Here is a 16,531-nt window from a genome sequence, read left to right as displayed (position 1 = left end):
ACAGGACAGGCAGGCGCTCTGCCATCTACAGAAGATTCCAGTCCTTCGGATCACGGCCTCTTGCCTGAGGAACCCAAGCAACAAAAGCTTCCAAGGGCTGCCTCACTCAGGACTCAAGACTCTGCCTCCTTTGCCTCCTAGCCATTTTGCCGACTACAGAACTCCCCACTGCCAGGTCTCTTGGCCCACGTGCAAACCAGAGTGTTCCTAAACAAGGGCCTCACATCTTCCTTTGCCGAGATCTACACTGAGACAAAAGGACTGCGTCATCTGCAAATGTCACCATCGGATTCGTCATTCATAGGGGAAGTGGGTTATTCATCAGCATTTGTCAGAAACATCTGGATGCGACCTCAAGCTAGGAGACTGATTTTACCCACTCCAGCCCTTACCTGAGTGGATTCTTGGGTCCAAGGACAATAGAAATCAGACTGGATCCAAAAATTAAAGGCACAAGCAAAGCTTGACTGGGGTTAGAGCTGGAGGTGAAGGGAGACAGAACGATAACAAAATAGTTCTGGCGGCCTCCCACAACAGCAGGGAAGTCTGGCTTATGGAGAGAAAGCTCCCGCTCAGGTTCCCACTCCGTACAATAGGCTAACCTGGGAAGGAAAAAAATACTTTGTCCTCATTGGTTCTCGTCCTGAAGGGCCTCGTCCTGATTGGTCGATATCAATAGGCAGCTCAGGCAGCTCATTGGTGACTTTTGGAGCCGGGGGCGGGGAATCTTCCGTTTTAAGTCCAGGTGGTCTACAGGGTCCCACCCTGGCCGCATCCTGGTTCTGCTCTGGAAGAGAAGTGGTTTAACAACAGCAGCCAACCGAAAGCCCTTCAGGTGCGTAATGTTTTTCATATGAGGCTTGTTCCCATGGCTCCTAGCTTTCTCACAGTTACCCGGATTTTCATTTTGAAATGCTGACTTCTGGACCCGATGCTACAGTTCTCTCTCCCCGTTTAAAAACATCTCCGATGCAGTAGGTGCACAAGAAACACTGTTTTCCGTTAATGAAGAAAATGGCATTTGGGTCTTAAGGTGAGCAACGGACATTCATCTTATCTGGGTAGAAGATTATGCTTTGCAAGATAGCTAAGTCTCTCAGGCTACCCATTCAGAAAGAAAATCTGTAAGGAAATTATGCCTGGCAGGCAGTAGGCACTTTAAAAAAAGTTTGCTTCACAATGTAGGACCAGATGAAACATGTGTATTTAAATTTAAATATAAATATAAATATATAAATATATATATTCTTTATGTAATTGAACATTTTTATGCATAAAGAAGACCAAAGAAAATATGACAAAATGCTAACATAAGTTAACTTTTCAGGTTGTGGAAAAATATGTTTTTTCTATATTCTATATATATTCTATATTTTTCAAAAAAAATTCTCAAAGTTAAAAAAAGAGGATGTTGCCTGGATTTGGTCACCTAGAGGATATGGATTAAAGGACACCAGAACTCTTTCATGAAGGCAGGAGTGACTTCCGCTAAGTCTTTTTTCAAAATATAGGCTGGGGTTGGGGCACCAGGGGGGATCAGTAGGTTAAGCGTCCTACTCTTGATTTCAGCTCAGGTCATGATCTCAGGGTCCTGGGATCCGACTCTGTGCTCAGTGGGGAGTCTGCTTGAAGATTTTTCTCCCTCTCACTCTGCCCTACTCCTTCTCTTTCTCTCTCTAAAATAAATAAATCTTTTTAACATACACACACACACACACAGGCTGGATCCTACATCCCCCACAACAACCTTACATGTCAGGTATCATAATAGTCATTTTACAAATGAAACCAAAAAGTAAGGTACAGAAAGGTGAGTTAACTGGCTCAAGATCGCACTACTGTGTATGGTTGACCAGGGCTTCAAACCAAGCGGCTTCTCTTCAGAGTCCTTCTCTTTAACCACTGTCTTGATGGACTGGACCCACTAAAGTTGCCATCATAGAACACGGCACCAAGAATGGCTCTGTGCCCTGTTTTCTTCCTGGAATCAAAATCTGAGCGGGAGAATTTTGTTTTCTCTAAGGCAGTGTTTCTGAACCTTTTTTTTTTTTTTTTTTCATTATCAACTTCCATAAAGGGCCATTTTAGACCCCCACAATGGTCCCTCCCCATAAACTTAATACCACAGATATACTCTTTATCTATGTATGCACTGTGAAGTGACACAGACCGTTGTATCTGTAACATCCTCCATTAAGAATACATGTTCTGATAAAAAAAAAAAAAAAAAGAATACATGTTCTGAGTAAGGAAGCCAATGTCGAGGATTTCTCTAAGGGCTTTTTTTTTTTTTTTAAGGGGTTTGTGGAGAGAGCCCAACATGGTGCTCCATCTCACAACACAGAGATCGTGACCTGGGCAGAAATCAAGAGCCAGACACGTAACCAGCTGAGCCACCCATGTGCCCCTGAAAGTCCTTTTTTATTGCCACTGCTTATCCACATGTTACAAAAATATGGTATGAAACAAAATCTCCTACCTAGGCTGAAATCACAGGAACCAGGGCAATGGAAGAATTTCAGTTGTTTCTCCCCAGTTTCCAAGGTGGTGTGTTTGAGGGAGGGCTGCTGGTATGTTCTGAGAGAATGGGGAATGAGTAACCCCAAAGTAACTGCCTCAGAGCTGGAGATTCCAGTTGTCCTTATTATACAGAGTCAGTTTTCAATTACGTCTGCTAATGAGGTCCAGCAATAGGATGGGTAATTAAAATCCACAAAGAATTCCCAAACCTCATTTAGAAAACTATTTCAAGCTCCTTCTTGAGCCTGTGAACATGTAAGAACCAGACTGGGATAACTGTTCATTTTCTTCTATTGTTTCCAGACTCAGATGGAATGGGAATAACAATCATGCCAGGTTCAACTTGTGCTCATTTAGTCAGAACCTTCTCTCTACCAGGCACTTTGCACGATCCATTCACCAAGGTGTCTTGTTAAGCCCATAGGCAGCATATGTGGTATCATCCTTTCTATTTAAAGATAGGAAAAATGACTTGCTGGAAGTGCTAGGAAATGGTGGAATTTGGGGTTCAAACTCAGGTGTTTCTAATTCCAAGTACATTCCTTTGTGGTATTTTTGAAGCCTTATGAAAAAGCTAGAAAGACCTGGAAAACATTCAGTTGAGTTGAAGTCAGAGCATTTTGAATTGTTGATACATTCAAATGTTAATTATTTGAGCTTTAAAGTTAGACAAACTGATTTATTTCTCTCTTATCATCATTTCTTATGGCTCTTGTGTTTCATTCAACATTCTAATCAGGAAAACTGTTGTAGGGAGGATTAGATGATACAATGTTTTCAAGCACGTAGTACATCATCTGCATCAAAATATCCTGTTTCCTGCCCCATCCATTAGTCCTCATATAATTTCTTTGCCTTTTGTCCTATGCTGCCCCGCATTGTGACCTCTCATTTTACAGTATCTGTCTGACCTTCTTAGCTGAATCATAAGAACTCTGGGATCATGAATTGTTCATATGAATGTGGTTCTCAAATTTTCATATTTGTATTTTTTCAGTGTATGAAATTGCATACACTACACATTGACACTCCTAAAATGACAGTTCTAAGCTAATTTTAGACTTCTACACATCACCCAACAAGCAAGAATTTGGACTCTCAAATGGCGGCATCTCTTGTCAGGATGGCAACAATTTTTATCTGTTCTGTTATGTGAATAGTTTATTGCATTTGTCCTTCTAATTTTATAACAAGTGGAAAAGCAGTAACCAAAAAAGTGATAAATAAGACTGTGAGATGATAAAAGATAGCCCCTAAATGGCAGATCTATATCCTCAAATGGATATTTATTGAACTTCAACCCAAATCTGCATTCAACTTTGAAGGGTAAGAATAAATGAAAGGTCATCATGAAATGCTGAGAGTTTCTTCTCAGAGTCTGCCTGAAAGGACAGAAAGGTGGTAGGAGACATGTAGAAATCTTTAGATTAGAATTGTGAATCTGTGTAAAAAATCATTGCCATGATTCAAATGCCCAGAGGAGTGCAAGGCTGAGAGAGAGATTGCCAGGGGGTAAAGCTCACGTAGGTTCCTGGGAATGAACGCCAAAGTTCAATTTCCTTTGATGAAAATAATAATAAAAAAATGATGCTGTACAATCATCATTATAAGCTCCTACTCAATCTCCTGCCCAAATGCATTCACAAATTCTTTTTTGCACAATGAAATTTATTTTTTAAAATAAAGATTTTATTTATTTGAGAGAGAGAGAAAGTGAGCAAGAGAGAGAGAGAGAGCACAAGCCGGGAGTGGGTGAGAGGCAGAGGGAGAATCAGACTCCCTGCTGAGCAGGGAGCCAAATGCAGGACTGAGTACCAGGACCCCAAGGATCATGACCCAAGTGGAAGGCAGATGCTTAACTGACTGAGCCATCCAGGAGCTGCACAATAGACTTATTTCTTATGTCTATTTACAAGATGCCATTTTTAGAAATTAAGTTCTTCACAAGCAGAAATGTGTTTTGTTTACTGATGTGCTCCAAGCACATAGATCCTTGTACCAGGTAATCACTTAATAAATATTTACTGAAGTAATTCAAGTAAACTGAAGTTGAAATAAGATATTACTTTATAAAATTCTTTAGTATGTTCAGTTTTATCTGTGTTTAATAATCATGTGAGCCTTGTGTGACCCAGGAGTTTAAGAACATCTAAAATAAAGAATACACTTAGGATTTTTTATTTTAGCTCTTGGGTCCAGAAAAGTACTGTGTTAGGTTCTGTCTTGAATTAAGCATACAGTATTGATCAAGTCACTAAAGCTGAACCTGGTTTATTTTTTTGTTTTGTTCTGTTTTTTTAGAGGAAAAGAGAGAGCATGACAGGGGCATAGGGGGAGAGGGAGAGAGAGAATCTCAAGCAGATTCCCTGCTGAGCATGAAGCCCAATGCTGGCCCAACACAGGGCTGGATCCCATGACCTTGAGATCATGACCTGAGCTGAAATCAAGAATCTGACACTTAGCCAACTGAGCCACCCAGATGCCCCCTGAACCTGGCTTAAGATAAATAAATAGCAACATATTTATGTAGCAAACTATTTATTTATATATCCCCCTCACATGACAGCTTAAAAGAATACAAAAAACGGACCAAAAGAAATCCAATAAACTGAATAAAGAAATATCTAAATTCATATAAGTGCTAAGAAAATATATGTTAAATAAGAAGATATGACAAAGAAAAAAGCCTCAGTTTTTTTCATTTGTAAGTAAAGAAATGGCACCAACCTCACTGGTTGATGTGAATATTGGATGATTTCATGTGATATTAACTTCTTAAGGTTAACACATTTCGTTTTATTTTTTAAAAGATTTTATTTATTTATTTGTGGGAGAGAGTGAGAGTGAGCTCACAAGCAGGGGGAGTAGCAGGCAGAGGGAGAAGCAGATCAGTGTGGGACTCGATCATGACCTGAGCCAAAGTGGGACTCGACCATGACCTGAGCCAAAGGCAGACACTTAACAAACAGAGCCGCCCAGGCATCCCAAGGTTAACACATTTTAGGCCTTTTAGTTGTAGTTGTCATCAGCATAACCTTAAAGACAAGTAGGGTAACTTCATGCTTCTACCTACACACAGCTGGTGGCATGAATCTTCCCTCTGCACTGTAATCTTCGTGATGGTTGTAGATGCTCAGTGGGTTTTCAGTGGGTCTTACTGAGGACGACTTCTACTATGTGGTAGAGGATATGCAAGCATGGCCACCAACAACCTCTCCTAGACCCACACATCCGCTGGATCTCTCATCTAGAAGTAGTCTATTTTTCTTTCCCTTAAATTCGGGAAAGCCTTGTGACTTGCTTTGACCAAGAGAATGGAACAGAAGTAACACTGCACCAAGTTTCATGGCACATTGGAACTTGTGTTCTCACTCTCTTAGGAGCCCTGAGACACCATGTAAAGGAGTCCCTCTGCCCTGCTGCACAGAGAAGCCATGTGGAGAGAATTTAGTCTGGCCATCCCTGGCCATTCCAGCCATCCCAGCTGGAGCCTCAGACGTGTGAGTGAAACTAGCTGAGCTCTTCCAGTCCAGGTAAGCCACCCCAGCCGATACCATACAGAGCAGTGATAAGCTATTGCCACCAAGACCTGACCAAATCATAGAATCACAGGCAAAAACATGATTATTGTTTATATTAAACCACTAATTTGGGGGATGTTCCTTATTCTGCATTGATCAACAGTTCCCTAGGCAGAACTCTAGCCTCAGAAAGAGCTGTCCCATAGTGGTAGTTCCGTTTGTGTCAGATTTTCTCTCCTGTCCTGAGCAACTGCCTCTTTATTTTGTCAACTACCACTCCACTCTCTGACCTATCTACCATCCATGGGTTTTCAAGGAAGATCAGTGATGTAGAAAAGGCCTCAATCTTGGGTTGATGCCCTCAGAGAAGACTACCAGATGTGAATACAAGGTAGGCAAATCACTTGTTTGGTAATACAGAAACAGAAAGCTGGGCCCTCTATAGACCAAATACTCAAAATTGGATGTCACAGTGGCTTGTTTGTATTAGGCAAGAGGAAGGAAAAGGACAGTAGTGTGTCCCAGTAGACCCTAGTGAGATATTGGTACTATACAGGAAATAAAACCTCACTTCCCTTATAAAGTGGTAAAGATTAACACACACACAAACATGCCTTTTTTGGTCCCAGTTTTAATGTACTGTACAATCAATATTTTAATGAAGGAAAAGAATAAAATAAGCCACAACTATTTCCTTTTGCCAATTTCCTTTCCAGTCATTTTCCGTGTGCATGTAAGCCCTTATTTTTAGCTGGTTAATTATCCAGCTTCTCATGCACAGGCCCAAAGGCCAGTATGAACCCAAAGCAATGAGGGAGACAGGAGAGGGAAAGCTAAAGGAATAGTACTCTTTATCTCCAAAGAGGCATGGAGGGAAGGTGTTAATGATTAATTTATTTCTCCATGTATTGAGTCAATGAATATTATCGCAAGTATTTTAAGTAATTTCCACTTTTTAACATTCTTCAGCTGTGTAATTACTTGTTCATTGGTCTTTGGCCCAATTAGACTGTAAGCTATACATGGCCAGATCTGTTTTATCCAATTCACTGCTGTTTTTCTGTGTTTAATATAATGCTTAGCACTTCAGAGGCATTAAGTAAATATTTGTTGGATTAAAACAGGGGAATTGCTAGTCTAGAGAACACATTTACCAAACCAGAGACAGAAAGGAAGAAGTAAGGAGAAATGGTGGTTGTTAAATTAAATAGTGTCTGAGAGTCTATATATTAAAATGAGAGCATGCATGCCCTAATGTACTTTAAAATGAATGTGGTCTATTTGATTAATGCTGCTAGTTAAGATTTGGGTCTTCTGGAAAAAAAAAAAATGATGAAGCCATCTCCGGAGACATTGTGTATTCAGTTCATTTAATATTTATATTGAGCTTCTTAACTCAGCATCCTCAAGGAGACCAAAAATGATCATTGCAATATGCAGAGTGATACCCAGGAGGATGGGGTAAGAGCACTCCCCACTCTCCCAGTCCTAGATAAATCAACATAGATTGAGTTAAATTTAGATATTCTCCTAAGGGGTGGAGCGAGTACTCCAGAATATTTGGAAAGGAAATACCATTTCTTATCTTTTTCTCCATAAGACTTTGGCAGAGGTTTAAAAAGGAGATTTGCCATCACAAGGAATAAAAACCATGTAAGTTATGATAGAGGTCAAAAGGGGACCCCCAAATTCAATGGCTTAACTAAGATACAATTGTATCCACTCTCAGAATGGTCTACAGGTAGGCAGATCAGACTGGAGGACATCTGTGCTCTAATGAAATAATTGAGACATAGATTCCTTCCATCCTGTTGCTCCATCATCCCTAAAGCAGTACTTCTCAAATGTTCATGTGCATTGAAATCTCCTGAGGATCTTGCTGAACTGTAGAGTCTGGTTTGGTGGGTCTAGAATGGGGCCCCAGATTCTGTATTTCAAAAAGCATCCAGGTAACAGGCACCCAGCTGGCTCAGTTGGAAGCACCTGTGACTCTTTATCTCAGAGTCATGAGCTTGAGCCCCATGTTTTGTGGAGATACTAAAATAAATAAACTTAAAAAATAATACAAAGAAATGAAAAGCATCCAGGTGCTGCTGATGCTGCCAAACAAAAGACCATGCTTTGGGTAGCAGAGCCCTGGGGCACTGTCATTATCTGCATGGTCAAAGCTGGGTAACTGGCACATCTTGTTTCCTGTTCTCAGGAAGGGAAAAGAAAGTCCAGGGCAAGGAGTTTCCTTTAAGCAAACAATGTGGAAATAATATACACACCTTCTGCTTACATTAAAAAATGAAAGACAGTAAGATGGCAACACCTGGCTTCCGGGGGGCTGGTAAATATGCTTGCTCTCTAGACAGCATCCACATTACTAAACCACAAAGTGTGGAACACAGGGGAACGTGCTTTCACCGCAGGAAAAGAGAGAATGGATATTGGGGACCACTTAGCCGTCTGTACCACAAAAACTAAGAAGGCAGGAGCTTATATTAAGCAATAGGAAGAAATGAAGCCCCAGGAAGTAGGATATATGAGCTAGAAATTACTCTGAAACCAAGGAAGACAGCTTTAGCAAAAAGTTATTGGCTCAGAAGTCAAGGGACACTGAAAGCCTTCCATTTTCAGTTTTCAAGCCCTGGTATGACTTACCTGAATGCGCTCTGTGACTTGTTCCTGGGGGTGCTGGGAATATGACAGGCAAGTGGGAACTCAGAGACTGTTTGTTTTTTTTGTTTGTTTGTTTGTTTGTTTTTAAAAGATTTTATTTATTTATTTGACAGAGAGAGATCACAAGTAGGCAGAGAGGCAGGCAGAGAGAGGAGGAAGCAGGCTCCCCGCTGAGCAGAGAGCCCGATGCGGGACTCAATCCCAGGACCCTGAGATCATGACCTGAGCCGAAGGCAGCGGCTTAACCCACTGAGCCACCCAGGTGCCCGTCAGAGACTGTTTTAAAGGACGAAGTAGAGCCTGATACCTGCCTGTGTTTTGAGAAAACAAATGTAAACAAAAACAAAGAATGTAACTAAGAAAGACATTAGGCCAAATATGAAGATAACCAAAGCATAAACTAGAAACTTCTTGACCTATTTAACATGAATTTATATCCCTCTGACTGTCAGTTTACCCAGTACCTGTTTTGAAATTTATGTGTTTCTGACAGCACCAGAAACATAATTCATTGTCCAGCTTTCTGGATGTGACAAATTTTCTCAGACCCTTCTGTTGACTGTTAGTTTTAGAAACTTCCAGCAAAGAAAATTACATAAAACATTTAATTATCCTGTATCTTATCCAAGATCCCTTTTGCATCTAATCTAGTCACAGTGACCTCTGGAATTGAAAGTGGCATTGTTAACAATTATGCCAAGATAATAGGTGTAAACCAGGACCATCCTGGGTAACCCAAGGATATATAACTAGGTCTAGGTAATACTATCATATATTTTCCTTTATATATATCCTTTGAATTTTTTTCATATAAAATAATTATGTAATATTTTTATATATGTGTATGTGTTATTTCTTAGGAAGAAGTACGGAATGTTAGTTGTATTAGTAAAGCTTTTAAAGATTGCAATGAATAGTCAGTTGCAGATTGCCTTGGGTAATGAGAATCTGTTCTAAGTATTTTAGGTAATGAAATTAACATAGAGGTGTGACTGGAGAGCTGTAAAGTCACTGTTGGCTCTAATCCAGCCAATGTTTTTTGGAATATAGTCTGGGTTCCTCATCTCCCACTCTCCATGTGCCTTTGTTGGACAGTGATATTGCCAAGTCCTGTCAGGTCCCTTGGCCTCCCTCACATCAAGCCCATTCAGATTTGCCTTGTTCATTCAATAGTACCCAGGGAACAAGAATGCTTTCACTCATTGAAAATGTTGTCAACTTTATGTAGATTTTTTTTGGGTGGGGAACTACTTGAGGCTCCTTCGCCATGAAGTCACAGTGTGCACATAGGACATCTTTCTCTAGCAAAACAAACACTGTAATATATATCGCACTTGTGCTTTTCTTTTAAATGCAAGAAACATACGACTGCTTGAGATATGAAGAAAGGAAATAACATCTTTTTTTATCTCTTTCTTCACATGTCTCTGGAGGATAAAAAGTGATTTAAATTGAAGTCCAGGGACGCCTGGGTGGCTCAGTTGGTTGGATGACTGCCTTCGGCTCAGGGCGTGATCCTGGAGTCCCGGGATCGAGTCCCGCATCAGGCTCCCAGCTCCATGGGGAGTCTGCTTCGCTCTCTGACCTTCTCCTCGCTCGTGCTCTCTCTCACTGTCTCTCTCTCTCAAATAAATAAATAAAATCTTTAAAAAAAAAAATTGAAGTCCATTGTGACTATAAAGCTTTTTTGGTCATTTGATGACTCCTATGTAGGACTCCGTTACCAGAAGTCGCTGGGAGAGTAGTGTGATGGGCAGACAAAAATGCAAATACTATCAAAATGGATAAGTGATAAAAGCTGATAGAGCATCGTAGAATGTGTGTCACGCTTGCCCCAGTAATATTGGGGATCTGAGTAGGAGCTGCCCTCCAAGATGAGAGTTTAGGTTGTGTCTGGAAAGGAATGTTATACAGAAGGTGTTAACTCAGAATCACATAGCCTAGAGAAGTATGAAAGAAAACATTATGCAGGAAAGGGAGCTAAGGAAAAAATCAAATGCTGCCTTAAGCCACAGAGACTCAAATGGAAGCATAAATATGGTAATGCATAAGATAAAGACAGTGAAATGAGAAAAGAGGAGCTGGGTAGTCAAGGTCAGGCATTTCTGTATAGAACTTTTTAAATACTTCACATCAGGTAAAAATCTTTCTTTTAAATTTGGGTTCTGGTTTGTTTCACCATAGTGGAAAATAATCCTTAAACAGTTGAAAGTTACCAAATAAGATGAATTTGTCATTTCAAGGAAGTATAAACCATGTCTTGAGACAGGAGGTCGCTTCTCTAGATTCCACACTGCCTGAGTGAGAGGTATGAAACCCGCAAGGAAGCCACAAAGAGGCATGCTAGTAGTAGTGTGGAGGAGAGCAGCATTTGAATATTCACCCCTGCCCAGCTCCACCTAATGCAGCCAACAGGATCAATACCCTTTAAATGTGCAGCTGCTCACCAGAGCTGTGATGTCCAATATTTCCCTGTTCCACCCTTCAAATGTAAACAGCCTGAAAGTCCAAGCATCCCTCTCTTAACTCGGCACAGGAACCAAGCCTAGAAGTGCAATCAAACCTAAGGAACTCCTTTCAGTATTTTCTATAACCAAATAAACTTTTGTTTATTCATCTTGGTTTTTTTTTAATATTTTATTTATTTATTTGACAGAGAGAGAGATAGTGAGAGAGGGAACACAAGCAGGGGAAGATGGAGAGGGAGAAGCAGACTCCCCACTGATCAGGGGGCCTGATGTGAGACTAGATCCTAGGATGTTGGAGTCATGACCTGAGCCCTAGGCAGACACTTAATGACAGAGCCATGCAGGCGTCCCTTGTTGTTGTTGTTTTTTTTTAATTAAGTAGGCTCTATGCTCAATATGGAACTTGAATTCATGACCCTGGGATCAGGAGTCACATGTTCTACCAACTGAGCCAGCCAGGCACCCCTGTTTGTTCAACTTGTTAATGGCTAGACCCAATGAGTTCTCTTAATTATATTCCCTTTCAGGGCCAACAGGACCCATTGCTGGGATATGAGAATGAACACATATAGTTAACCTACTTAAATCAGACGTACAGAACACAGCTATGAAGCATGGGTCAGGGCAGAAACTGAGTAGTTATTCACCAAATCTATTTTTTTTTCTTCTGGAACATTTTCTAGCCTTGTTTGTAATGAAATGGTATCACGTTTCAGCTAATAGAGTGTAAACAAAACTGATATGTGCTAATTGTAGACCTATTCAATAACTTTCTACCACTCCATAGCATAAACCGTCTTTGTTTTCTTTTCTACTCCCTTGGCTTAGTGACAATAAACATGGTGACCTGGGAGGCCACAGGTTGAAGATAGCAGAACCACAAGATGAAAGAAGCCCTAGATCTTCACTTGGAAGAGAGCCACCTGTCAATCAGACACCTGTTTTGCTAGTGTCTATCTGCTAGAGCAACTACCATTATCCTAACTGATTCATATACATACAAAGAAAGAATGATGGAAAGTACAGCTCGAAAGCACTTTAGAAATCAAATCCAACTCTCACTATTCACAGCTAAAATGATTCCCCAAGACTAATAAACTAGCACTAGAATCCATGTGTTATTTATTAGCCAGGATGAACTGAAACTGTACTAAACAAAAAGAGTAATGCATTGACTCATTTAATTGAAAAATTCATGGAGGGGCACTGGATGGCTGAGTTGTTAAGCATTTGCCTTCGGCTCAGGTCATGATCTCAGGATCCTGGGATCAACTGCCCTTGTCAGGCTCCCTGCTCAGCAGAAAGCCTGTTTCTCCCTCTTCTGGCCCCCGCCCCTCTTGTGTTCCCTCTCTTGCTGTGTCTCTCTCTGTCAAAGAAATAAAATAAAATAAATTTTAAAAAAAAGAAGAAGAAGAAGAAAGGAAAAATTCATTGATACAGCTGAATCCGGAGGCAGAGACAATGTCATCCTGATTTGGCCTCTCCTTCTGAGTGAGCTCTGTTCTACTAGGTGGGCTCTGTTCCCAGGAAGGCTCTCCACTTCTGGGAGCAAACTGTTTGCCCGTAGCTCCAAGTTATTTATATATATATATATATATATATATCCCCAGAATGAATGAAAGTTTTCTTTGCCAACACTTTAAGTGAAAATCTTGTAATAAGATTCTGATTGACCTGGCCTTGTCAAATGCCCATCACTGAACTAAATGCTGCAGCCACCACCCTCGTTGACTATTTAGGTGGCCTCAGCCCTAGTGATAGCCAGATATCAGGGTTCTTACTCTACTTAACTAGATACACCATCTCTCTCACAAGAGCATTAACCATGCACTTATTCATTGAAAATCTGCAATATGCTAGATCTGTGCAGAATGCTATAGGGGATAAAAAGATGAACAAGATACAAGTCCTTTACTCTCAATCCTATGTGTCTGATAAAACATGTACATGAATAATTACATGGCCACCAAGCAACAGTAAGAACAAGCTATCTCAGTCATAACAGGATATACTTAGAGTTTATGATTGTGATTTCCTGCTATGGGACCACATGCTTGTTTAAATCGACAGAGAATCTGTGCTACTAAAAAAAGTAGACATGGTTAAACTAAGGAATTAAAGAAAGGCAAATTGAAACATCAGTTGGTCAGAGTATAGTAAACCTAGTTTTCCCTTGCATTCCAAATTCCAACTTTAACTGCCAAAACAAATGCTCAACTTATCAAAAGCAATTTAAACAAGATGGAAGTGTATTACTCTCTCATAAAACATCCTAACAAGGGATAATAAGGCAGCTTCTTAGTGTTAAAGCTTCAAGTTCTTTCTCTCTCTGTCATTTTTGATGGTATTCTCTCCTCTTGGTTGAAGATGAATTGCTAATACGTATCTTCTGTCGGCATCTGAGCAAGCAGAAAAGGGGCAAGATTCAGGGGAAAGACATGCTTTTTACTTCTAAAGGTACAAACCAGAGGTTGCAAACTTCACTTCTACTCATGTCGCATTGACTACAAGGAAGGTTAAGGAATATCTTTTGTAGCTGGGAGTTCTAGAACAGAGCAAAGAAAATGGATACCAAGGGACTACTAGAAACTATGCCACACATAAGAAATAGTGATCTAATCTATCAAGAAGGATTAAGGAAAACCTGTAGGCATTATTTAGTCAACCTGTATCATAGGAAACCAAGGTCTAGAGAAGTTGAATGATTTGCTTAAGGTCATGTGGCAAATTATAGAGGGAGCCAAGACACAAATTGGTGTCCGTTGATGACTTTGAATGGTAAACTGTTAATATTATCTTGTCTTTTTTACATAAATTTGTGAAGAGGAAAGTAATAGTATAGACACCAATGAGAGTTTTCATAAGAAAAGGCAAAGAGAACTGATTTTTTCCCCCACTGCACAGTTGATAGAGCTTATTTCGATTTTAAAGTATTTAGTTGTGTTCTTTGATGCATAATAATGCCATCATAAAAATTTAAATACTACAAAAGTTGTTGTATTCCTCTTCCCAAGAATAACCATTGTTAACATGCAGATCTTCTTATAGAGATTTTCAAAGGTTCTTTTGTCTATTTCCAAAGTGATAGTATTCCCAACAATATTTTTTAGTAGGACAAGGAATGGCAAGTAGATCCACAGAACCATTCTCAGTCACTTCAAATTGAGATGGCTCTTTGGTTGGGAAACTTCGGGGGCACCAGAGGCCAGGCAGCAGAGAATAAGTTCCAGCACTGGATAAAAAGTCTTCATCTATACATGTCATCTTGCCAACACCGGGACTGGCCGCTCAGCACCAATTCGTTCTTCCACCTCCACCACCAAATTCCCCACACTCAAGCCAATATATTCCTAAGGACACTGCCTTATTTCCTCCCAGAAGACTGACTTCCACAGTCAGGTATACTAGATGGAGAATATGAAGGGTGTGGGGTGTGGAGGCGCATGAGTTTTCTGTGTAATTTCTTAACCATTCAGAAACGATGGCCTCAGGAGTTTCTCTGTATTCCCAGTTCACAGTGCCTCTCTATGAGACAGTGTGTGCTGAAAAGCGGAGTCCACGGTGCACCATCATTTACATACATGTGCCTTATAACAAGTCATTTGGCTCTCTGAGCCTTAATTTCTTTGTGGTGACTGGGGACAATCTCACAAGGTTAAGGAAATTAGTGAGAAGCTGTGTGTGAACACTACTGTCTTATAAGCCTTTGTGGAGAAGCTTCAGGGACCTTCAGACTCATAAATTGTGATTTATAAGAAGATCTTGAGAAATGAGGACATAACAAAAAAATATTAGACCGAAACCTAACATTTCCTTGTTCTTTAGGGATTTAGTAAGCCTCAGATTATAGACTTAAAGTGCCCTGGATATTTTTAGCATCAATAACAGGATTCTTCTTAATGAGCAGGCAATAATTCTGTATTATTCTTTTATTAAAAAAAGATTTTATTTTATTTATTTGAGAGCATGAGCAGTGTTGGGGAAGGGGGTGGAGGGCAGGAAGAGGGAGAAGCAGTCTCCCTACTGAGCAGGACCCTGGGGTCATGACCTGCACCAAAGGCAGACAGCTTAACTGATCTAAGCCACCCTGGTGCCCCATAATATTATTTTTGATCTCAGAGGAGCTAGTCCTATTTTTGTTGCTGTTGTTGTTTTTATTATAACTTCTGTTAATTTTGTTTTTAGTTCTGAAGTTTTATGAAGATTTTCTGGACAAAAAGAAATGGATTGAGGAAGCCTAACAGGTAGGGCTAACAGTTGGCAGGGATCATTAATTCAGCCAAAGGGTGGTGGTTTGAGGCTGGCCTCTCTTCTAATTGGTCAGTACCTGTACCAGTGGCAATAGTGAGTTTTGTGTTTAAAGAGCACATGTCAATTCGAAAACCAACACATTTTTGGGGAGAGTAGGGTAAACTTCTAGCATCCTCATTTCATTTCAGTCAAGAGTTTTAAATCAAAGGCAGATCTGTTTTTCAACTCCCCAAACAAGTGTCATTTACAAGCTAACTCAACTGCATAGACTTGCCCTTGAGTTTTGTTACTTTTATTTATTCATATTTATTTTTTTTTAAAGATTTTATTTATGTATTTGACAGAGAGAAAGAGAGAACAGGAGCGAGGGGAGATGAGAAGCAGGGTCCCCGCTAGGCAGGAAGCCCAATGTGGGACTCGATCCCAGGACCCTGGGATCATGACCCGACCCAAAGGCAGACACCCAACTGACTGAGCCACCCAGGTGCCTGAGTTTTGTTGCTTTTAGTCATGATTTGGGGTCACTTACAAAATAAGCAAACAAATGAATCAACCTCCTCCACTGCTCCCCTCCCTGCAAAGAAACCGAACAAATAAAACCAGTGGGTGTCATTAATTACTAACCCCAGACATAGGTGGCATATTGGTCTTCCCAAGAATACAAACACTTAAACGTTTTTATTCCTTCAGAGGTATTACTAAATCTACATTTTCTGTTCAGATTTGAAAAGCTCAAAACAGAGATGCTATGTATATATTGATTCCTAAGTATTTAAAAAAAGCTATTTGTGAATTGAAACATTAGGTTTGTTGTTGTTATTGTTGTCATTGAAACATTTTAAGCTAGCAACTAATAAAACTAAGATTTCCCAGCTTTTTCAACCAAAATCAGAAACTCTGCCTATTTCCTGGCCTCCAATAATTTGTCTTCTATTTCTAGGACACCAAGACAGCATGGGGAATTAGTTAATTCAGAAATTACTTCTCTGTCATTTATACATATAGAAATGAGATATATAGATATGTAGAAACCAAGTTACAAGGAAAACAAATTCAGAGAACTCAATCATTTGTGTCATGACTGAATCAAAATAATAAACTCTTTAA

General features: G+C 40.1%; 1 long non-coding RNA gene across 1 annotated transcript; it reads left to right on the top strand.

Moving 5' to 3' along the window:
* Positions 1–781: 781 nt before the first annotated feature.
* Positions 782–10,169, top strand: LOC122898736. The gene is made up of 3 exons (XR_006383041.1): positions 782–835; positions 5,901–6,053; positions 10,139–10,169. It is a non-coding gene; the product is annotated as an uncharacterized LOC122898736 (long non-coding RNA).
* Positions 10,170–16,531: the final 6,362 nt, after the last annotated feature.

Source organism: Neovison vison, chromosome 2 (assembly GCF_020171115.1).
Source record: "Neovison vison isolate M4711 chromosome 2, ASM_NN_V1, whole genome shotgun sequence".
In the NCBI taxonomy this organism is placed as follows: domain Eukaryota; kingdom Metazoa; phylum Chordata; class Mammalia; order Carnivora; family Mustelidae; genus Neogale; species Neogale vison.
Note: the sequence above shows the minus strand (reverse complement) of the source record. Positions and strands in the feature narration are given on the sequence as shown.